This window comes from Jaculus jaculus, chromosome 2 (genome assembly GCF_020740685.1).
Source record: "Jaculus jaculus isolate mJacJac1 chromosome 2, mJacJac1.mat.Y.cur, whole genome shotgun sequence".
NCBI classification, from domain to species: Eukaryota; Metazoa; Chordata; class Mammalia; order Rodentia; family Dipodidae; genus Jaculus; species Jaculus jaculus.
The window spans coordinates 95,773,157-95,797,453 of NC_059103.1; the positions used below are offsets into that span (position 1 = coordinate 95,773,157).

The 24,297-nt window shown below is 44.5% G+C and overlaps 1 protein-coding gene across 1 annotated transcript in view; it reads right to left on the bottom strand.

The window, feature by feature from the left end:
• Sgms2 (sphingomyelin synthase 2) overlaps positions 1-16,540 on the bottom strand; it is a 95,955-nt gene extending 79,415 nt beyond the window's left edge. Inside the window, exon 1 of the mRNA XM_045143002.1 lies at positions 16,454-16,540. The gene's annotated coding sequence lies outside the window, so the exon portion shown is untranslated. The remainder of the gene's footprint in view (positions 1-16,453) is intronic.
• Positions 16,541-24,297: the final 7,757 nt, after the last annotated feature.

Sequence of the window (24,297 nt, forward strand, 5' to 3'; positions counted from 1 at the left end):
GTGTCTTGCGTATAATCCTCTCTTCTAGAAAGACTGGTATTTGATATCAAGTAATGATTTCTTTGACCTGGACTTCACAGTGGCTGTGCTTTCCAAATCATCACAATAAGCAACTAAATGAGAGCTTAGCATTACACATATAAACAGAGAATAGGCAGTGTGACCCATCAACAGCTGGAGAAGAGAGGGGTTCTGTGCGGTAATGTCCTGGTGTGCTATTTCACTAGACATTTGGCCAGTTCAGTCACACAAGCAAAAGTTAAGAGAACCAATTCTCTATAGCCCTGGCTGAGGTCAACTGAAAAAATTCAGTTTTTAATATATAATATTCCAGTGGATATAGTAGCACATACTTGTCATCACAGTACTCGGGAGGCTGAGGTAAGAGCACAAGTTTAAGACCAGCATGAGCTACATAGTGAGACCCTGTCTCAAAAAAGAAAAGTAGGGGTCAGGCGTGGTGGCACATGCCTTTAATCCCAGCACTTGGGAGATAGACGTAGGAGGATCACCATGAGTTTGAGGCCACCCTGAGACTACATAGTGAATTCCAGGTCAGCCTGAGCTAGAGTGAGACCCTACCTCGATAAATCAAAAAAGGAAAAAGAAAGGTAGGGCTCAAACCCCCTCTTGCAACTCTTTTTTTTTTAAAAAAAATTGTTTTTCATTTATTTATTTGAGAGCAACAGAGAGAGAAAGAGGCAGATAGATAGACAGAGAATGGGCACACCAGGGCTTCTAGCCACTGCAAAGAAACTCCAGACACATGTGCCCCTTGTGCATCTGGCTAACATGGGTCCTGGGGACTCAAGCCTCGAACCGGGGTCCTTAGGCTTGACAGGCAAGCATTTAACCACTAAGCCATCTCTCCAGCCCTGCAACTCTTGTAACCTAGGTATGTCTTTTTCTTTCTTTCCTTCCTCCTTTCCATAAGCTCTCCTTCTCTTAAGGTCTCCCTCCTAAAGCTCTAACATAATTGTTTTTTCTGAACCTCAAAAAAAGGAAAGAGGGAAAGAGAGGGAGGGGAAGGACCCAGGTTTGATTCCCCATATCATATCCATTCTCTCTCCCTCCCTCTTTCTCTGCCAAATAAATAAATAACCAAAAATATTTTAAAATAAATAAATAAAATTTAAAAAGATATGAGCAGTGTTTCTCAGAGAACCTAAAATTAATAACAAATTTGATGAGTATTCTTATTTTTTTGTCACGAGCATGCAATAAATTGTTAATTGGCACACAGTAAACTGTCCACTGAAAACAGACAACGAAAAAAGCTTTGAAGTGGACATACCCTCATGCAACAGTCCACATAATCAAAACACTAAACTGATCCATCTCCCCCTAAACTTCCCCATGTCTCTTCTTTGAAGCCCTCTTTGATCTCCACAAAGAAACCACTGACCCATCAGTACCAACAAATTTGTATTTTCCAGAGTGAGCTACGGATTCCTGCACTCATAAGAGACTGCTTCACAGCAGCCAGAGGCACGTGCCACAGATGGAAACCAGTCATGCCCCTCTTCCTCGCTTTTGTTTTGTTTTGTTTTTAAGGTAGGGTCTCACTTTAGCCCAGGCTGACCTGGAATTCACTATGTAGTCTCAGGGTGACTTCAAATTCATAGGGATCCTCCTACCTCTGCCTCCTAAGTGTCGGGATTAAAGATGTGCACCACCATGCCCAAAGGCCGGCCCTTCTTCACTTTATGAGGCTTTCTCTTGACACTTGAATGAGCACTTTACCCCTTACAAAGCCTCAGCCTTCACCCACCAGGCCCTGCGGGCCAAGCTCCATCTCATTCCCACCTGGAGCTCACCTGCTGCAGCCACCTCAGTCTTCAGGTTCCTGGTGTGAGCATGCAAGGCCCTGAGTTGAAGGCTACTAAGCCTTGACCAAATAACCTTCTAGAGTAGATATGAGGTCTTTGGCTCCTAGCCCCTTTCACTTTCAAAGCCAATAATGGGATGCCAATGATCTGTGCTAATCCACTTCCCCATTCACTTACAAAGGATCCCTGTGATTCCACTGGGCACACCCAGATGATCCAGGATAATAATCTTAAAGATACCATCAGACGATCAGCAACCTTATAAAATAATACACTCACAGGTTCTGGAACTAGGATGAGTAATCTGTTTTTTTTATTTTTTATTTATTTTATTTATTTATTTATTTATTATTATTTTTTTTTTTTTGGTTTTTCGAGGCAGGGTCTCACTCTGGCTCAGGCTGACCTGGAATTCACTATGTAGTCTCAGGGTGGCCTCCAACTCATGGCGATCCTCCTACCTCTGCCTCCCGAGTGCTGGGATTAAAGGTGTGCGCCACCACGCCCGGCTTTAGGATGAGTAATCTTTAGGCCACTATTCTGCTTACCAAGGTCTCTGCCTGTCAATAGAAAATAAAGAAACTTCTTGTACATAAGCTACTCTCCTCAGTAAACTAAAGTAAGTAAAAAAATCCTGGCGTGATGGTACACACATTTAATCCCAGCATTTGGGAGGCCCAGGTAGGAGGATCACTGTGAGTTCAAGGCCAGCCTGAGATTACATAGTGAATTACAGGTCAGCTGGGCTATAGCAAGACCCCACCTTGAAATACCACATTAAAAACAAAAAACAGAAAAATAACTTTGCTGGGCGTGGTGACACATGCCTTGAATCTCAGCATTTCAGAGGCAGAGATAGGAGGATTGCTGTGAGTTGGAGGTCACCTTGAGGCTACACAGTGAATTCCAGGTCAAACTGAGCTAGAGTGAGACCCTACCTGGGGGTGGGGGTGGGGGGGGTGGAACGACACCTTATCAGCTAATAGAAATCCTAAAAACCATCAAATCCAGTCAAGTGGAAGGCTTGAGCTTGCCTTTTGCTTAGCTGAGGTACACATTGGGGGACAGGGCAAGCACATCTCACTTCCTGGACTTGACATAGGGGCCCACAGAGCACTAGCCCATACCACAGAGAAAATTAAGCATCAGGGTCTTTCAATGGCCATCTTCAAATGCATAATCTGTAGAACCCCTCCGCATGCTGGACTGTAAGTTGATACAAAGCATGTCTGGACAGGAATAACTTTTTTAATAAAATTGCAAGCACAAAGACACAAAAGGGGCCCAAAGGGAGATGCTAGATTCCACACACCCACAGGGCCATGATTAGACTCCACAGCCTGACTTTCACAAAGTAATTCTGGAACTGGGGATGTAACTCAGTGCTACAAGTGCTTGCCTAGCATGTGCTGAGGGCCTGTGTTCAAGCCCCAGCACCACAAAACAAAAAGCAAACAGAAGTAATTCTAAGGTACACACACTAACTGTACTTTGGCAAGTCAATCCCTGTTCTCACATCAAAGAGATCCTTAACGGGCTGCAGAAGTAGCTCAGTGGGAGAGTACTTTCCTAAAAGACATAACACCCCGAGTTTGTTCCCAGCAACACACACCCCAAATGGAGATAATCATATTGCCACAGTAATTTAGGAGTAAATGAGTGACAGTTCTAAGCACCTGACACCTAATGAGCACTTTAAGTTAAACATATATATATATATATATATATATATATATATATTCCTGATGCTGCCTAACTTATCAAACTTTGTTCTGAGGAAGCACACTTCTCGGTCTTAACTAATCCACCACAGGGGACACATTTTAGATATGCGTAAATATAATGAATGGCGGGCTCCCACGAGTGGTCCATATGCTAAGCTAACGAAAACAATGCCTTCTGTTGCTATTAAGTTTTGTAAAACAACTAGGGTGGCTCTAATGGGATGGTTTAGCAACTCAAGGAGCACATGCAAATCTCGAAAGACAGTGGCAGTTGTGTTAAATAACTGTATCAGGCCTCCTAAAGAGAGATGCACAGCGTGAAGGACAGTAGGGTTTGTGATTCTTAATGGCCCTGCACTTTCAGGGACAGTGGTGTCCATGGTACAGTATTCCCCAGAAGGCTGTGCTCTGTGGGGAGGAGGGGGCAGTGCCAGCTGGGAGAGACTCTGGCTGCCCGCGTCTGCCAAGAGGTCAGGCATATTGTGACTATGCCTCCACAGCTTGCCAGCATCCACATCCCACCTTATTTGCTCCTTATGGAAGCACTTCAATTCACTGGCAGTCATGTCAGCCATTGTACTTTAACCCCAAAGCAAAGGGCGAGGGGACAGGGCGATACTGAATCTAGACCCTGCCAGTCAGGCAAGATAAATATACAGAGTGGGGCTGGAGCAATGACTTAGCGGTTAAGCACTTGCCTGTGAAGCCTAAGGACACCAACTAGAGGCTTGATTCCCCAGGACCACCTTAGCCAGATGCACAAGGGGGCGCACACGTCTGGAGTTCATCTGCAGTGGCTAGAGGCCCTGGTGCAACCATTCTCTCTCTCTCTCTCTCTCTCTCTCTCTGTCTCTCTCTGTCTCTCTCTGTCTGTTACTCTCAAATAAATAAAAATAATTTAAATATACAGTGTGTGTGTGTGTGTGTGTGTGTGTGTGTGTGTGTGTGTGTATGCATGTGGAGGCCAGAGGTCAACATCTTGGTGTCCTCCTCCATTGCGCTCACCTTATATACAGGGTCTGTTTGTGAACGTGGAGCTCACTGATCTAACTTGACTAGCTATCCATCAAGCTCCTATGTCCACCTCCGTAGCATTAGGATTACAGGCTTACACATCTGGGTGCTAGGTCTATAAGCTTGCATGTCAAGGGCTTTACCTGACTGAACCAGCTCCCCAGTTCCCTGAAGACTTATAGAAGAAACAAGCTATCTTAGTGAGAAATATTCAATTTTGAGGCAGTGGGATTGAAACCTTTGTTTTAGTTACACATGCATTTTCTATGTGAAAAAAAAAAAAAGACACCTGAGCTCCCAATCACTCTCAGTGTCTTCTGCATACCAAGCCATACCATTACCCTTCGAGGTAAATGTTATTTAATTCCCATTTTGTAGCCTGGAATTGCATCATCTGAGGAAGTTTCTCAGGATCAACTAGTGACAATCAGTGAGCCTGAGACTCTAAGTCCATGTCTGCCTGGGAAGCCTGGAAGGGCTCACCTTGGGCACTACCCTCATGGCCTTGAGCACTGGAGACCAAGAACCATCCCAGGAAGCTACAGACACAGTGTCTATATAAAATCTCATTCCCAGGCTGGAGAGACAGCTTAGCAGTTAAGGTCCTTGCCTACAAAACCAAAGAACCCAAGTTGGATTCCCCAGGACCCACGAAAGCCAGATGTACAAGATGGCGTATGTATCTGGAATGTGTTTGCAGGGTTAGAGGACCTGGTGTGTCCATTCTCTTTATCTATCTATCGATTCCTCTCTCTCTTTCAAATAAATAAAAATATATTAAAAAAAACAACTCATTCCCTCACATTCTCTGTAGGGGTTCAATTAGACCTCCAATTAAAGTACTTCGCATGTAAGGAAAGCAATTTTTCAACTGCATAGGTGCTACATGGGTGTGCCGGTCACCAACTGGCTCACTGGCATGAGTCTCCAGAGGAGTAAGCCAGTTTCCTGGATGACAGCCTCCAGGATCACACAGAATGCAGGGCTGACAAGAGGTGACTCCAGCAGGCCCGTGGGGCAGAGAACCACCCTAAGGAGGGACAGAGAGCCCACCTCTGACATCTTGCCATCTCTGGGTCTACAGCTCTTTCCCTGCCTCAGGATTATCCCTCCCTCTAGTCACCTCCAGCAGGTGAACAAGGTTTCCTTACAAGAAAGTTTCATTATTATCATGTATTGTGCATTTCTACTCACCTTAATAATAATAATAATAATAAAAGCTATCAGGGCTGGAGAGATGGCTTAGTGGTTAAGCACTTGCCTGTGAAGTCTAAGGTCCCCGGTTCGAGGCTCGATTCCCCAGGTCCCACGTTAGCCAGATGCACAAGGGGGTGCACATATCTGGAGGTCATTTGCAGTGGCAGGAGGCCCTGGCGTGCCCATTCTCTCTCTCTATCTGCCTTTCTCTCTGTTTGTTCCTTTCAAATAAATAAATAAATATATTTTTTAAAAAGATTTTAAAAAGCTATTAAATTCCAGTGACAGTAGGTACTCATTCCCATTTTCCACAAATATGATGCACCTGGTTCCACAGCTTCAGCTGGAGAGGAGGCTTTTGTGCAGACACCCACCGAGCACCTTCTTGGCACAGGTAAGCAAGGCCAAGTAAACTTGGAGGTAGCTCACCCGAGGGAGGATTTCAGCTCCATCCCAGCTGCACCTGCGGCTGGCCCTGTCATCGTGGGCCCTTTCCACAGCCGAAGGATACTGCTTACCACCCACTTCCCCAAGGCCCCACCACAGCGCTGGAAGCCGCACTCCTCTGAAGGGCACTGAAGCTCCCCCTCCCTCTGACTGCCAGCATTTGATTAGGGTTTTTCTACTTCTCTAGCCTTTCATTTGTTACCTTTCATTCCTTTGCCTTTAACAATTTTAGCATGTGATTTGTTTTCAGTATGTGAATTTAAAAATAGTAAATATGCAAGGACATAGAGGAGAAGGGAAAGATTATGCACAGAAGAAAATATTTTCGATATAGTTAATGTTCCTTTAAAAGAAACAAGCGCCAACAGGGTCTATTGCAGAAGAGGTGGCGGAAAGATTGTAAGAGCCAAAGGAAGGGTAGGACTCCTTACAACGTGCTCCACCCACACACAAAATGGCCGGGATATCCATGACCTCATAGTGCCTGACACTACCTATACACGACCATCATCACAGGAGGAAAAGATCATGACATCAAAGTAAGAGAGACTGATTGAGAGGGAGTGGGGATACGATGGACAGTGGAGTTTCAAAGGGGGAAGTGGGGGGAGGGCATTACCATGGGATATTGTTTACAATCATGGAAGTTGTTAAAAAAAAAAAAAAAGAAAGAAAGAAAAGAAAAGAAACAAGAGCTGAGAGTGGCGGTGCACCTTTGTAATCCCATTTAAGGGATTTTCCTGTGAAGCCTAAAGACCCAAGTTTGACTCCCCAGCACCCCCATAAGCCAGATGCAGAAGGTGACACATGCATCTGGAGTGGCTAAGGATGTGCACATTCTCTCTCTCTCTCTCTCAAATGAATTGTTTTTTAAAAAGAATTGTAATAAAAACTGACCAGCCACCTTTAATCCCAGCATTTAGGAGGCAGAGGTAGGAGGATCACTCAAAGCCAGCCTGAAGCTACAGAGTGAATTCCTGAGTGGAAGCCCTACCTACCTATGAAAAACAAAAACAAACAAACTAGCCAATAAAATTTCTTGCATGTTCATTGAATCAACCCAACAATGTCACACTGACATTTTGAAAAAGAAAATGACCTATTTAAATGAATGCAACTCATTCCCAACTAAGTGGTAAATTAGCTAAATGCAATACCTGAAAATATTTAACTATAGAAGTAAAATTTCTTTTTCAGAGCTGCCTGGCAAGATGAATACTATTGCACCCTGCTTCATGGCTAATAAAAACACAAGCAACACTTTAACAAAGCTGGAATGTTCTTTCATCAGATAATCCCACCCCACAGTGTGGCTCTGCCAAGGAAGTTGGGCTTCAAACTGAAAGCTTAGAAGACACCCTATGGAACGCAGAAATGAAGACTCTTGCATTTTAAATTAAAAGGAAAGGGCAAGAATAGGAATGGATCTCAGTGGTACAGTACGTGCTTGGCATGTGCACGATCTTGGGTTCGATCTTCAGTAACACATTCAAATAATTTAGAAAGAAAAGAAAGGAGAATGTTCTCTTAGATGATAAGGCCCTATTGCTTAGGAGACCACATGCTTGGGCTGCAGGACCTCAGAAATCAAGCTGGAGCTGAGCTGGAAGCCTCCTCCCTGTTGACTAGCTGTCATGCTGGAAAGGGCTGTGCAATTGCTGGGGAAGAAAAGTCATCAGAGGTCTTAATAAGCAGTGGACCTTGCAACCTACTAGCTGGCCAGCCAGGAAGAATTCACCAGCTAGTAGCCGGGTATGGTGGTATATGCTTGTAACCCTAGCACTTGCGAGGCAGAGGTAGGACTGCCATAAGTTTAAGGCCACCCTGCGACTATAATACTGAATTCTAGGTCAGCCTGGGGTAGAGAAAGACCCTACCTCAAAAACAAAATTATCAACTGGTTCAATAGTGGCATGTCTGTTAAGAGGGTAACCAATCGGGTGTGGTGGCGTACACCTTTAATCCCAGCACTTGGGAGGCAGAGTTAGGAGGACTGCTATGAGTTCGAAGCCACCCTGAGACTACATAGTGAATTCCAGGTCAGCCTGAGCCAGAGTGAGACCCTACCTTGAAAAACCAATAAAAAAAAAAAAAAAAAAAAAGAGGGTAACCAACTACTCTCTGATTGGACTTGAGACCTATTCCATGGGAAGAAGTTAGTGCATGGTACTGAAAACCTAGTCAAAAACCTATGGCTGGAGGGTCATAGGCCCTGGGCAGGAGAAGCTGTTACTGTGGTTTGGCTGAATGGACATATTATGTATACCAAACTGCTAAGTGTTTATATGTATGCCCTATATTAATGCTACTTTCCCTTTTGGCTAAAGAAAGTGACCCGTAGGGAGACCCAAAACTGGTCAAAGTGCTGAGAAGTGACAGGATGTGTTCAGCACTGAAATATCTCTGTTATATCCTCCAAGGCTCAGGGACCACGGTAGAAAAGGTGACAGAAAGAATGTAACAGCCAAAGGATAGGGAGGATGGCTTTGGAATACTGTCTTCCAGATACAATGTAGCCATTGCATTCATGACCTCATAGGAGCTATTCTACCTACATGAGACCTGTATAACATGAGCACCAAAAAAAAAAAAAATATATATATATATACATATATGTATGTATGTACATATACATATATATACATATATATGTATATGCATATATATATATACACATACACATACATACACACACACACACACACACACACACACATATGACATCAAAATAGAAAAGGTACACGTTGGAAAAAGGAGGGTTTCAGTGGAGAGCAGATAGTGGGGAGACAAAGAATGGTGGTCGGAGGGGATTATGATCAGGATATATTGTGTGCATATATAGAGGTTGTCAAAAAATGATTTTTAGAAAAGAAACAACAAAAAACAAGAAATTCTCCAGTCCTGAATATGGTTTTTAAAAAAAAGACAGCTAGGTTAAATATATTTCACTTTTTAAAATGCAAAATAACTGAAAAATAGGCATGGAAATGTAGATATAGCTAGAGGCCTATTTAATGCAGAGCTGCTTAAAATACTAAAAACTAGAAACAAACAACAAAAGGAGGTTGGTTCAGATGCAGCCATGTAATAGAAAACAAAATGATGCTATATAAGAATATTTGGAGGGCTGGAGAGATGGCTCTGTGGTTAAAAACACTTGCTTGCAAAGCCTGATGGCCCGGATTCATTTTCCAGTGCCCACATAAAGCCAGATGCTCAAAACAGGCATGGATCAGGAATACCTTTGCAGTGGTAGGAGGCCTTGGCATGCCAATTCTCTGTTTCAAATAAGTAAATAAAAGTTTTAAAAAAAGAATTTGGGGGGCTGGAGAGATGGCTTAGCAGTTAAATGTTTGCCTATGAAGCCTAAGGACCCTGGTTCAAGGCTCAATTCCCCAGGACCCACGTTAGCCAGATGCACAAGGGAGCACATGCGTCTGGAGTTCGTTTGCAGTGGCTGGAGGCCCTGGCGTGCCCATTCTCTCTCTCTTTCTGCCTCTTTGTCTGTCTGTCTCTCTCTCTCTTTTTATCACTTTCAAATAAATAAATAAGTAAACAAAAAAAAACTTTAAAAAGGATTTTGGTAGCTGGGCGTGATGGTGCATGCCTTTAATCCCAGCACTTAGGAGGCAGAGGTAGGAGGATTGCCATGAATTCGAAGCCTACCTCAAAAAACCAAAAAATAAATAAATAAATAAAATAAAATTGGTGACAGCAATGTCCATATTTATGCAGAAAAAAAGTTAGAAAACAGGGCTGGAGAGATGGCTTAGCAGTTAAGCGCTTGCCTGTGAAGCCTAAGGACCCCGGTTCGAGGCTCGGTTCCCCAGGTCCCACATTAGCCAGATGCACAAGGGGGCGCACGTGTCTGGAGTTCGTTTGCAGAGGCTGGAAGCCCTGGCGCGCCCATTCTCTCTCTCTCCCTCTATTTGTCTTTCTCTCTGTGTCTGTCACTCTCAAATAAATAAGTAATTAATTAAAAAATATATTAAAAAAGTTAGAAAACAGTATGTAGAGACCAAATCCAGTTTTGTACAGCATAGCTTTCTAGTTGTACAACTTTAGGAAAGTTATATCATTCCCACCTTTTCTTTAGTAAAATGGGAATTAAAAGTACCTTCCTGGAGAGATGGTTCAGCAGTTAAAGGCACTTGCTTACAAAAACTGATGGCCCACGTTCAACTCTCCAATACCCACATAAAGCCAGATGCAGAGTGGCTCATGCATTTTGAGATTGTTTGCAGTGGCAAAAGGCACCTGGCATGCTCATTCCCTCTCTCTCACTCCCATTCATATTCATTCTCTTTCTTTCTCCCTGCAAATAAATTATTGTTTTTAAAAAACGAGTACTTGGACTTCTGGCCAAGATGGCCACCGCCTAGCTGCCCTGCAAAATACCTGGGAAAGAAAGGCAGACCAAATGGCTGAACCTTCACCAGGCCCTTACAGGAAACACCTGAACCACAAGACACTGGAGAGGGTAGGATCAAGTCTAACCTAAATCTTCTACCTCTTCCCTCCCTCCCTCTCCCCGTCTCTCCCCCCCCCCCTCCACTCTAAGTCTTGTATATTAGTTATCTTTTTCCTCATTGTCTTAGTGGGCACTGACCTGTCACTCCCAGTACCAGCATGGAGCTATCATCCACAATGAGCTTTTGATCAGAGAAACCTACAAGTTTTCCTAAGAGAGTGACAGATTTCTGTCAGAGTACTTGATGACCCATCAAAGGTCAGTGGTAAGACCTTATTGCTGAAGACACCATATTCAGCTGACACGTAAAATGGAACAGCATGGCTGGAAGCCAGGAGAGAGTCAGTCCCCAGACAGCCAGCCTGTCTAGTGCCAGAAGGTGCTACATGGGCGACTGGGGGAAATGACCAATATCTGTCCAAGCAACTCATGGTCTAACCTACTTAGCAACAAATAACCTGTTGTGATGCCCACACAAGTGCAATAGTGGCACACAGCCATGGTGGGGAACCAACTGCTCTTGATTTGGCTAACTGATCCCCTCAGTGGTGCGGGACCCACAGCTGAAGCTGGGAAACAAGTCAGAACCATATCCAAACATAAGCCCACTCTCCAATATCAAGCTACCATCAATCATGGGGTACAAGAGGGCCTACACCTATTAAACTCTCTACTAAAAAAGTAAGGGTTATCTCATTTGTCCTGGTGCTCACTCACTCTCTGTTGGAGATTCTGCTCCTCTTTTTCAGATAGACGCAGATCCTAAGGAGAGAGCCACCCCATCATATCTCAAAAAGGCTCTGACTGAAACTAAGGAAAATTGGCGAAACAAGCAAGGGTGCTGTTTTCCTGATGAACCAGATACCAGCACAAGGGGGAAGAAGACCAACACAGAGAAAAATCAACTCCTACCAAATCAGAGCCAGAGCCTCGGAGGCCCCCAACACCTCATCACTGAAGCAGACCAAAAATGAACCCAACATGGCTCAGGGAAATTTTGCAGAAGAGGGGGTGGAAAGAATGTCAGAGCCACATGTTGGGTCATGATATGCAGAGACATATATCGTACCAATAACTGTGGGCTAACTCCACAATGCATGACCCATATACATCAACAAGGAAGGGCCATTGGGGAGGGTGTAGGTCACGGATGAGCCTAATAATGGTACCAAACTGCCTGTATTTGCTGAATAGAAAACTAATAAAAACAAACAAAAATAAAAAAATAAAAATGTGCAAATATTTAGATATTCAACCAAAAAAAAAAAAAATAAAAAGAGTACCTTCTGGGCTGAAGGGATGGTTTAACAGTTTAAGGTACTTGCCTGCAAAGCCAAAGGACCCAGGTTTGATTCTCCAAGACCCATGTAAGCTATATGCACAAGGTGGTGCATGCATCTGGAGATCATTTGCAGTGGATGGAGGCCCTAGCACACCCATTCTCTCTTTCTCTCAAATAAATAAATAAAACTTAACTTTAAAAAAACTATTAAAAAGAAAGATTACCTTCCTCACAGGGTTCAGTGAGGATCACAGGGGATATTACAATTATATAAAGCAGTTAGCATGGCCCGTAGTAAACTTAATGCATGTTAGCACTTGGTGTTATATGTGAATATGTATGAAAAGCAATAGAAAGATACAATGTTAAGTGGTTTTTCTGTGTGGTGGATTAAGAGTTGGTCTATTCTACTTATTCTTTAAATTTTTTCCATAAATAGCATGACTTCTAGTATGAGAGAAACCAGTAAGTAGGAGATTCAGACACATTGGCATCCTTTTAAAGATCAACCTGAGGGCTTTAGTCACAGTGAATAAATCTTGGTTGAGCTAAATTGACCCTTTAGATTTCAATTAAACCTGTGCTTTAACATTATTTAAACCTAAGTTGTTAATGCTGTTGTTGCAGTCAGGTTCACATTGCTGGTAGAAATCACCTGACCAGGGCTGGAGAAATGGCTTAGTTGTTAAGACGTTTGCCTACAAAGCCAAAGGATCCCTGTTTAATTCTCCAGGACCCACGTAAGCCAGATGTACAAGGGGCGCAAGCATCTGGAGTTCTTTTACAGTGGCTGGAGGCCATGGCAGGCCCATTCTCTCTCTCAAATAAATAAATAAACTGGGCGTGGTGGCACACGCCTTTAGTCCCGTTTAATACCAGCCCTTGGAGGCAGAGGTAGGAGGATCGCAGTGAGTTCAAGGCCACCCTGAGACTACAGAATGAATTCCAGGTCAGCCTGAGCTAGAGTGAGACCTTACCTTAAAAAAAAAAGAAAAAGAAATCACCCAACCAACAGAAGCTTGTGGGAAATAAAGGTTTATTTTGCCTTACAGACTCAAGGGGAAGCTCCGCGACGGCAGGGGAAAATGATGGCAAGAGCAGAGGATAGACATCATCTCCTGACCAACATCAGGTGGACAACAACAACAGGAAAATGTGCCAAACACTGACAAGGTGAAACTGGCTATAACACCCATAAGCCCACACCCAACAATACACTGCCTCCTGAAGGTGTTAATTCCCAAATCTCCATCAGCTGGGAACCCAGCATTCAGAACACCTAAGTTTATAGGGGACACCTGACTCAAACCACCACAACTGTGCTGTTAGGTAAAGTAGGTCATTGTTTAGCATCACTGAATCCAAGACAATCAGAAAGCTACTAGGTTTCCCATTTATTGTGGGAGCTAACACAGCTTGACCATTTCTTTCTTTTTTTTTTTTAATTTTTTTTAAAAATTTACTTATTTATTTGAGAGTGACAGACACAGAGAGAAAGACAGATAGAGGGAGAGAGAGAGAATGTGCGCGCCAGGGCTTCCAGCCTCTGCAAACGAACTCCAGATGCGTGCGCCCCCTTGTGCATCTGGCTAACGTGGGACCTGGGGAACCGAGCCTCGAACCGGGGTCCTTAGGCTTCACAGGCAAGTGCTTAACCGCTAAGCCATCTCTCCAGCCCAGCTTGACCATTTCTTGTTTCCTCCTATTTATCTCATCTTTTTTGACTCCTTTTCTCTCCCCATAATCAAAAGCTGTAGGCCTGTGCTACTGGACCATAGACTCAAGGGCAATAACATTGTCTTTTATCTTGGCAGTGGTAGGTAGCACCTAGAACAGTGGCTGGTATATCCCAAAGGCCTATAAATGTTCAGCAAATAAATGAGTTGAATAAGTATCTGATACCAGTAGTTCAGGAATTAATTCTACCAGAAGATAATGGCAGTGGCTGAAAGCCCTGGCATGCCCATTCTCTCCCTCTCTGTCTCTTTCTCTGTCACACTCAAATAAATAAACAAAAATGAACAAAAAATTTAAAAAAAATGTCACCTCAAAGTATCACTTAAAAAATTCTCATCTGGAGCCGAGCACGGTGGCGCACATCTTTAATCTCAGCACTCAGGAGGCAGAGGTCGGAGGATCGCCGTGAGTTTGAGGCCGCCCTGAGATGACAGAGTGAATTCCAGGTCAGCCTGAGCTAGAGTGAAACCCTACCTCAAAAAGCCAAAAAAAAAAAAAAAAAAAAGTCTCATCTGGGGCTGGAAAGATGGCTCAGTGGTTAAGGTGCTTGCTTGCTGAGCCTAACAACCTGGGATCAATTCCCAGTACACAGGAAAGCCAGATGCACAGAGTGATGCATGCATCTGGAGTTCATTTGTAGTGGCTAGAGGTCCTGGCGTGCCCATTCTGCTCTCTCTTTTCTCCGTCTCTCTCTGCTTGAAAAATTCTAAAAAATTCTCATTGTATTTCATTCTTTTGCCAAATGGAAGATGATTTCTATCTTCTGCATATCTTGTCTGAAGTCTCCCAAGCACTGAGAGCACAGTTACAGTGCATGACCTCCTGATCAGCTGGGTCTCCGGACTCCCCATGCCCACAGCTTCTACATCCTAACATTGTCATTACTACAGAGATTAAAGCAAACGCGGCAGATCCCTCCAACGATTTCCTAGGGCTTATCCCAGGCTCTAACGCAGGTTCATAAGTCAGTTGAGTTTAGTTAAAAATGAAACTACAAAAGCAAATTAAATATTAACTTGCTTTTAGATGAAAAAAAAAAAAATGAAGTCCTTCAACCAGGAAACAATTACCAAGTAAGACTACCATTGGGCCAAGGAAAGAGCTACATGAAAACAACTTACCATTGCTTCTTTTAAAAGTCTAAAGGTTGGGAAAAATTAGAGAGCTTTCCCCCAATCTCTTCTTCCCCCATATCCCCAGTCACTGACTGTTTAAACAGTGAGTTGTAGTTTCTGTGACACAGGGCGGAAACTCGACCTTCTCATGTGTAACTTCCTGAAAGCATCCCTTCCCTCTCCAAGGAACCTTGCTCAAGTATTTCACAAGCTCTGCCTCAACCCACTAGGGCTGTCAGAAGGAACCTCATTGACTATTACCTAACCCAGCTGGAACCAGCAGTTGTTTATAGGTAAACAGTTACAGTTTGTTGGAATCCTCTTTGTAGCAGACATTATACATCCTTTGTGCTCGCTATTATTCTCATTAATCTTTACTTAATCCTCATCATTATCCAAAGCAGTCTTAATCTACTTTTACCGCTTTGGAGTGGGCAATGTAACTGAGGGACCCCAGCTTGATGAAGAGTAAGAAAGAAACCATTTGAACTGAAAAGCTTCAAAGTCCAATGCGAACCAACCCGCTGCAAAAAAGGGGTAATGTCTTCAACATTTCACCCATGTCCAAATGATTTTCAGGACATTTCAAAGTAAGCAAGTCTTGAAGTAGAGAAACCACAGATTAATAAATAAAAGGTTATAACAAGAAATAAGATTTGAGTTATTTGCTTTTGAGATGGTCACCACACACAGGAGACAGGGGTCCATCCCCCCCCACACACACACACCCACGACCACTATGTGCGCTAAGAAACCCAGGGTCCCTTTCCTAAGGGACGCAGCTCCGAATACCAAGCGCTGCGAGGTCCCCAGCGGGCAGCCCCGACCTGACACACATCATCACACCAGCAAGTGTCCGTGAAGGAAGAAACCAGGGAGAGGGAGACCGTCCCTCCTCCGCCACCTGAACTTCAGCCCCGACCTCCCGGAGCGTCCCCGTACAATCTACCATTTAACCCATGTCACTGCAAACGCCACCAACCACCGAGTGACCGAGATAGGTGGCAAACGAATGAGGATGAGCTGCATGCAGGCTGGGATCGCGGGGACGGAGCCACCCGCGGGTCCACCGGCAGCCTCCCCCCGCGCCCCCCGGGGTGAGGAGGACCCGATGCCCAGGGCGGGGGGCGCCGCGGAGGGCCACGTCCGCCCCGGGCGGCTAAGGCACCTTCCCCCGCGCGCTCCGCAGCGGGACGCGCCGCCCGGCAGCCCATCCTCCTCCCGGCCCTGCGGGCGCCGCTCACCGGCTCGGCTGGCCGCGGGGGCTCCGGAGGAGCGACGTGCCGGGGAGGACGCCGAGTCGCCGCCGCCGCCGCGGGCTCCGCGCCGGGCCTGGAAAGTTTGCGGGGCTCGGGGGTCTCTCTCGGAGCCCGGCGGCTCGTCCCCTGGGCCGCCGCCCCCCTCGCGAGGTCACACTCGGCGGCGCTGCAGCGCGGGCCGGGCGGGCCCGGGGCGGCTCCGGACGAGCGCGAAGGCGGGGTCTCCGCGGCGGGCTCGGCCCCACGGCGCGGCGCGGCGCTCGGCTCTGGGCTCGGTGCGGACCGCGCTCGGCCCGGGGCCCCCGCTCGCTCTCCCCGCCCCGCGCGCTCCTGACATCACCCAGCCTCGCACACCCCCGCCCGCCGAGCCTGACTCACCCTCGGGCCACGGCCACGGCACCCGCGCCCGCTGCGGCGGCTCGCCCCGAGCGGAGCTCGAAAAACCGGTGCGACTTCTTCGGAAGCGGACGCCCAGCGGAGCGTGCGGCCGCTCCCCGCGCCGCGCCGCGCCGGGCCCCGGGAGACGCCGGGAAGGAGGGGCTTGGCAGGCCCGGGCGAGGGTGGCTCGCGGCGGCACGGCTGAGCGCGCTCCCCGGCGCAGACCTCCCGCGAGCGCTGACCCGGGCGATCTGAGAAAGTTCTCCGGGGGCCACTCCCTGCAACTTTCCTGGGTGGGGCCGGGTTCCTCCACCCCCGCCACCTCCTCCTCGGGTTTCGGAAGCTGACGATTTGATGGGAGCGGGCTGGTGGGGAGGGGGGTGCAGGGCACCCGCGTTGACTCAAAGGGTGTCGCCCCCGGATTGGGTCAAAGGGGTGAGTTTCCACACCGTCCCAGCAGTGCCCAGCCATGTTAGTCACCAGCCCGCCTTGGTGGCACCTCCAGGTAAAGCTGTGCGGGGCGCTCCCAGCTGATGAAGCTGGCCGTGTGTGACGAGCTGTTTGTCCCGTTAGGTGAGCCGTGTCCCCTCCCGCAAGGACAAGGAACGGCCACCCAAATGAACAGGGACGGGGCAATTATTTCCTAAAACTGATCACCGTGATTTTTCTACGGCTTTAAAGCAGCAAGGTGGTCCTGGGTGGTTTCTCTAGTGACCTCAGGCTGCTGGGGACACAGACATCGCCTTTAAAAAAAAAAAAAAAAAAATTTCTTGGAGTCACCATTTCTGCACCTGCTGACCCTTTTTCAAAGTCAACCGAGGTAGCCTCAGAAAGTCTCACTAGGACAACAGGAATTGGCTGAATCTTTGTTGAATTTACATGACGGAAGTGTTTTATGTTACTATCTGCTTCCCTTCAGATTGGGTGCTTATGTTTAGGATTCACGTTGTTTACAAAATAAACAAGCTTCTCTGGTGTTTGTGTGGAAATCACTTATCTATGATTGTTAAACATTGATGGGGCTCGCCTCTGATCCCAACAGGTACAAGGAGGTTCAAGATCAGCCTAGGCTCCAGAGTGAGTTTCTGGTCAGCATGGAGTAGAGTGAAACCATGCCTTAGTAAATAAATAAATAAAATACAAGATGGTAGCAGAAAAGACCATGTTAAGGGCAGTCTCAAACTGACAGCTGTAAGGTGGCATGACAATATAAAAGTTTAAATGAAACTGCTCCTGAAATTAAGCAAAGGTTCAACATAATTGTTGTGGGAAATGTACTTCATTTTAGAAGAAAGGTAAGAAGTTAGAAGAGAACACTAACAATTGAAATTTATTTTCCTTTGGTTTATTTTTCCTTCTCAGTAAGGAGTTCCTTTTCACTTTTACAAAGCCCAGGCATTTTGCCCAGAAGGCAATAGCAAATGGATTGCTTTGCTAGGATGCAGTCAAAGTAAATGGAAATTTGAGCCCACAGTTTTGCAGACAATCACAAATCTAATTCAGAAGCTTAGTGACCATCCATGGGGTAACAGTGGGTCAAGATTTAAATGTAGAGCCATACAGGAGGCAAGTTATGGTAAACAGCTCACCTGTCCCCATATTGGTACATTAAGGATGGATGGATATACAGAATTCAGGAAAATGGCATTGTAGGCATTTTCAACCGTTTACATGGATGTATCAGGGGAAAAAAAAACAACAGATCCTAAGCCCACAGTAACTGTCTGTAACATTGTTGCTTAAGGGAGATATATATATGTGTGTGTGTGTGTGTGTGTGTGTGTGTGTGTGTGTATAAATAAATAATTATATACATATGCATATATATTTTTTGAGGTAGGGTCTCTAGCTCAGGCTGACCTGAAATTCACTCTGTAGTCTTAGGGTGGCCTTGAACTCACGGCAATCCTCCTACCTCTGCCTCCCAAGTGCTGGGATTAAAGGCGTGCGCCACCACACCCGGCCTAAGGCATAGTTTTGAAAACACTATGAAATAAATATTTAGATCACCTTATGATGCCTCTTAAACATTCCAAATGATTCCAGGTGTCCTGCATGCCTGTGATCTCAGCACTTGGGAGGTGGAGGCAGGAATTCAAGACTAGCCTTCTCTGCTTACAGGGTTAGAGGCTAGACTGAGCTACATGAGACCTTTGCTCAAAAAAATTCAAACAGGGCTGGAGAGATGGCTTAGTGGTTAAGCACTTGCCTGTGAAGCCTAAGGACCCCGGTTCGAGGCTCGATTCCCCAGAACCCACGTTAGCCAGATGTACAAGGGGACACAGGCATCTGGAGTTTGTTTGCAGTGGCTAGAGGCCCTAGTGCGCCCATTCTTTCTCTCTCTCTCTGCCTCTTTCTGTCTGTCACTCTCAAATAAATAAATAAAAATGAATTTAAAAATTCAAATAAATAGAACAGTGTGTCTATGAATAAAGTGCATGAAGTTTTTCCATGCTATTTATTGACATTTGACAAGGCAAATTATTCATCTTTTTTTTTTTTAAGTAGGGCCTCACTTTAGCCCAGACTGACCTGGAACTTACTACTATGTAGTCTCAAGTTAGCCTCAAACTCACAGCAATCCTCCTACCTCTGCTGCCTGAGTGCTGGGATTAAAAGCATGCATGATCACACCTGGCAGAGACAAAGGGGGAAAGGGAGAAAGGGCCTCTAGCCCCTGAAAAGGAACTCCAGACACATTTTTTTCAAGATAGGGTCTTACTCTGGCCTTGACTGACCTGGAATTAATTATGTAGTCTCAGGGTGGCCTCGAACTCACGGCAATCCTCCTACCTCTGCCTCCCAAGTGCTGGGATTAAAGGCTCTTTTTATTTCTTTAATTGTATCTTTTGTTCTTGAAAAGTATCAAACTTTACTAAACTTGTGATTTAGCAAATTTTAAAGTTAGTGGTGGTGAATGTTCTAAGGAAAAGACAGGGGCAAGAGCTATATAGCTCAGTAACAAAACACTAGCTGCATGAGTACTTACTTGAATCTCTAGTATAGAAAAAAAAAGTCAGGGGCTGGAGAGATGGCTCAGAGGTTAAGGTGCTAGCCTGCAAAGCCTAAGGACCTGAGTTTGATTCCCCAATACCCACATAAAGCCAGATACATAAGGCAGCGCATGCATCTGGAGTTTGTTTGCAGTGGCTAGAGGCCCTGGTGTGCCCATTCTCTCCCCCCTAACCCCACCGCCTCTTTCTCTTTCATAAATAAATAAATAAATACATAAGACAGAGAGGTCTGGTAGGACTGGGTGTGGTGGCACACATGTATAAACCCAATGAACAGAAGGCTGGGATAGGAGGACACCAAGTTCAGAGTCAGCCTGAACGACATAGGGAAAGTCTGTCTCAAACAGGATAGGGGATCTCGTCAGTAAATGTGTTCATGTCAGTTGTTTTGTTCTAAGCCAAGGCATGCTATAAATCAAGTTCTATATTTCTTTGGTTTGATAAAACAAACTGATTAAGCTAGGAAAAAATATATATTTACATTACTTATCTCCTCTTGTCCTCCCATTCTGAATAAGCCTAAAAAGTCATGTATTTAATCAGCAAATTTATTTATTTATTTATTTTGGTTTCTCGAGGTAAGGTCTCACTCTAGCTCAGGCTGACCTGGAATTCACTATATAGTCTCAAGATGGCCTCGAACTCACGGTGCTCCTCCTACCCCTGCCTCCCAAGTGGTGGTATTAAAGGCGTGCGCCACCATGCCCGGTTCTAAGCATCAAGTTTTTATTGCATTTCCACTTTATGCACCTGATTGTTGAAGGATCACCATGTCACCTTCTAAACATGTCCCAGCAATGGGAAAGGTTTATGTTTTATTTTTTAAATATTTTGAATAAGAATGTTTACTAAAGTGCCCTTTGTAATTTTTCTGGGGTCACACATTCCTTCTGGCCCAGAATCACTGAGCAAATAAATAATGAAGTCTTTAAGGAACAAAGGAAACTGAAGAAAACTCTGTGCTACAGCTACTGTTACCAGTGAGAAACAAGAGTAAAATAATTTGTTATGGATTCTATGTTATCAGTGAAAAACTAGAGTAAAATTATTCCATAGGCTTTTACCTTAAAAAAAAAACTTCCCAAGAAAAAAAGAAGCAGAAAAGAAACATCTACTATTTTTACATGACATTTTCTGCTCCCCACTAAAAGTATCCATAATCAAATTATGCACTGTTGCCCCTCAGTATCTGGGGGTAATTTATTTAGACACCAAACTCTGTAGATGCACAGATTCCTTATCTAAAATAGTATGGTATTTCCTTAACAATCCATATATTTTAAATCATCCTTCAAGTATTTATACTATCTAATCCATAATAAAGGCTACAGAAATAGTTATTTTATAGAATCACATATGTAACCAGAAAGTTTCAAGTCAACTGCACATGAAATCCCACTGATATGGAAGACTGGTCACTTTACCTCTTGTCAAAGAGCCAGGGGAACACACTGTGAGGTGAAGGTTTGTATCTCCATTTTCCAATGAGCCTATATTGCTTTGTAATTCATTATTTCTTTTTTAATTATTTTTTTATTTATTTACTTGAGAGAAAGAAGCAAAGAGGGAGGAAAAGAGAGAGAATGGGTACACCAGGGCCTCCAGCCACTGCAAATGAACTCTAGACGCATGTGCCCCTGTTGGGCATCTGGCTTACATGGTCCTGGAGAATTCAACCGGGGTCCTTTGGCTTTGTAGGCAGATGTCTTAACCACTATGCCATCTCTCCAGCCCCCATTATTTCTTTATTTGTGAGAGAGGGAGAGAGAAAGAAGGAGAGAGAATGGGCATGTCAGGGCCTTCTGCCACTACAAATGAACTGCAGGAGCATGTGCCACTTTGTGCATCTGGCATTATGTGGGTACTGGGGAATCCAACTGAGGCCATCAGACTTTGCAAGAAAATGCCTTTAGCCACTGAACTATCTCTCCAACCCCTGTTTTTGTAAGTCAAAGGGACAGTTTAGGAAATATCAAAATGTAGGAAGTGGTACTATAATGAGTTAATGGCATTAGATAACTTACTGTCTAGTAACAAAAAACTAAATAGGATGTCTGCTCTCCCTTAGCAGTCTAGCTGCCAGACGTCCATCCTGCCCAGGCCTGTCCAGATACCAAGCACCTAGTATTTACTGAGGACTGAGGTAGGACTGAAGGGTCTATGCAGATGGTTTGACCTGTATTCTCAGTCTTTCTAGCAACCTTCTGAAACAGGTATTCACAATGTCTTTTTAAAGATTTAAAGATACATATGTGTGTGTGTGTGTGTGTGTGTGTGTGTGTGTGTGTGTGTGTGTGTGTATGTACCTACTTATGTGTGTATGTGTTCATGCATGCACCTGGTTTTCTTGCCACTGCAAATGAATGCTAGATCCTTGTTCCACTTTTTTTTTCTTTGTGTGCATGTATCTAGCTTTACCAGGGAATTGAACATGGCCAGCAGGTTTTGCAAGCAAGTGCAAAACCATCGAGCCATCTCTCCAGCCCCTGGTCTTGTTTTTGAGCCAGTGTTTCTTTTTACTGTTTCCAGAACTTGATTCCCCGTCACCACTCCCCTGTGGAATTGGGGTTACAGGGGTGCATGGCCATGTGGGACCTGGAGATTTTGAACTTGGGAGTCTAAGGCGCCCTCAGCCCCCATGCTGACTCAGGACGCTCACTTATCTGCTGAGCTATCACTGTAATCTGAAAACAGGCTTATTTTAAATTATTGAAAATATCTGACTATCTAAAAAATAAATTAAATTTAAAAAAATAAAAATATAATATATGAATATCATCATAAGACAGAGCATATGTAAAATTAGGGAAAAATATGACCATCGTATCAGGACATCACACCTATAATCCCAGCATTCAAACACTGAAGTAGAAGGATGGCCATGAATTTGAGGTCAGACTGGGCTACATAGTAAGTTCAGGGTCAGCCTGGGATAGACTGAGATCCTGTCTCAAGAAAAAATAACAATAAAAAAGAATATAATCATTGTATACATCTTATTCTTACTTTCAGTAGCTTCAACCTATGTCAGAGAGTGGTTCCATTAGTGGCTCCACACTAGGCCAGAATAGGTGTGTGCATTCATGTGCATGCATGAATTGAGTCTTTCTGAAACCTGATAGTTTAGTTCTTAATTTGAGCTTGCTTTAGTATATTAGTATTACATTTCCTATTAACAAACACCTATGGTCTATCTCCTTTATAGTTAGTACTCTGCTGTGAATATAAATGTTACATATTAGGGCTGGAGAGATGGCTTAGCTGTTAAGGCACTCGCCTGCAAAGCCACAGGACTCAGGTTCAATTCCCCAGGATCCACATAAAGCCAGATGCACAAAGTGGCACATGCATCTGAAGTTCCTTTTCAGTGGCTGGAGGCCCTGGAGCACTGTCTCTCTCTCTCAAATAAAACAAATAAATAAAAATTTAAAAAAAGCAAATGGATAAAAAAAGAAATGTTTCATATTAAATAACTATTTTGGGTAAATGAAAGGGCTTTGTGCCATGTTACAGTTACATTGTCATCCATGTCACTTCTTGCCTGGAGTGGATGGGGAGAGTGGAATGAGAGGAACACATAGCTATGCCCCTGACCAGGTACAGGATGCAGGGTCTGGATTAGGAAAGCCATGATGGCAGTGGAGGAAACCAAATGGATTTGAAAAGTAATGGACAGAAATTGCAGATCAATCAGATGTTGTGATGGAGCCAAAATAACTCCAACTTTTGTTTGAGCACTTACTAGGATGTTGGGGCCATTTGCCAAGGCAAGGAATGTTGAAGTAGCAGCAGGTTAATGGAGGAAGATGGCAAATTTTAAAACCCGATGTGTTTGCTGTGTGAGGTGCATAGAAGATGTCAAGTGAGAGGCTGAAGGTATTGGTTTGGAACTCAGGAAAGGAGCATGGACTGGTGATCTCAATCTGACTCCTCCCTACCTTTTCTTTTCTTTTCTTTTCTTTTCTTTTCTTTTCTTTTCTTTTCTTTTCTTTTCTTTTCTTTTCTTTTCTTTTCTTTTCTTTTCTTTTCTTTTCTTTTCTTCCCCCCCCCCCAAGGTAGGTTTTTACTCTAGCTGACCTGGAATTCAGTCTGTAGTTTTAGGGTGGCCTTGAACTAACAGTGATCTTCCTACCTCACACCCCCATACCCCTGGAGTGCTGGTATTAAAGGTGTGCACCATCATGCCCAGCTAAATCTGACATTTGTTGGTGCACAATGACAATGGAAGCCATGGGATAAAAATAATGAGATGGGGGAAAGAGATGACTCAGCAGTTTAAGTGTTTGCTTGCAAAGCCTAAAGGCCCCAGTTTGATCCTACAATCTTCATGTAAAGCCAGATGCACAGAGTGTCTCAGGCATCTGGAGTTTATTTGCAGCAGCAGGAAACCCTGGCACACCCCTTCTCTCAATCCTTGCAAGTAAATAAATAAAAATATTAAAAATAAATATTGTGCTGGGCATGGTGGTGCATGCCTTTAATCCCAGCACTCGAGAGACAGAGGTAGGAAGATCACCATGAGTTTGAGGCCACCCTGAGACTACATAGTGAATTCCAGGTCAGCCTGGGCAAAGTGAGACCCTACCTTGAAAAACCAAAATAAATAAATAAACAAGAGCAGGGTATGGTAGCAAACACCTTTAATCCCAGCACTTGGGAGGCAGAGGTAGGAGGATTGCTGTGAGTTCAAGGCCACCCTGAGACTACATAGTGAATTCCATGTCAGCCTGGGCTAGAGTGAAACCCTACTTCAAAAAAAATCAAATAAATGGGCTGGAGAGATGGCTTAGTGGTTAAACGCTTACCTCTGAAGCCTAAGGACCTCGGTTC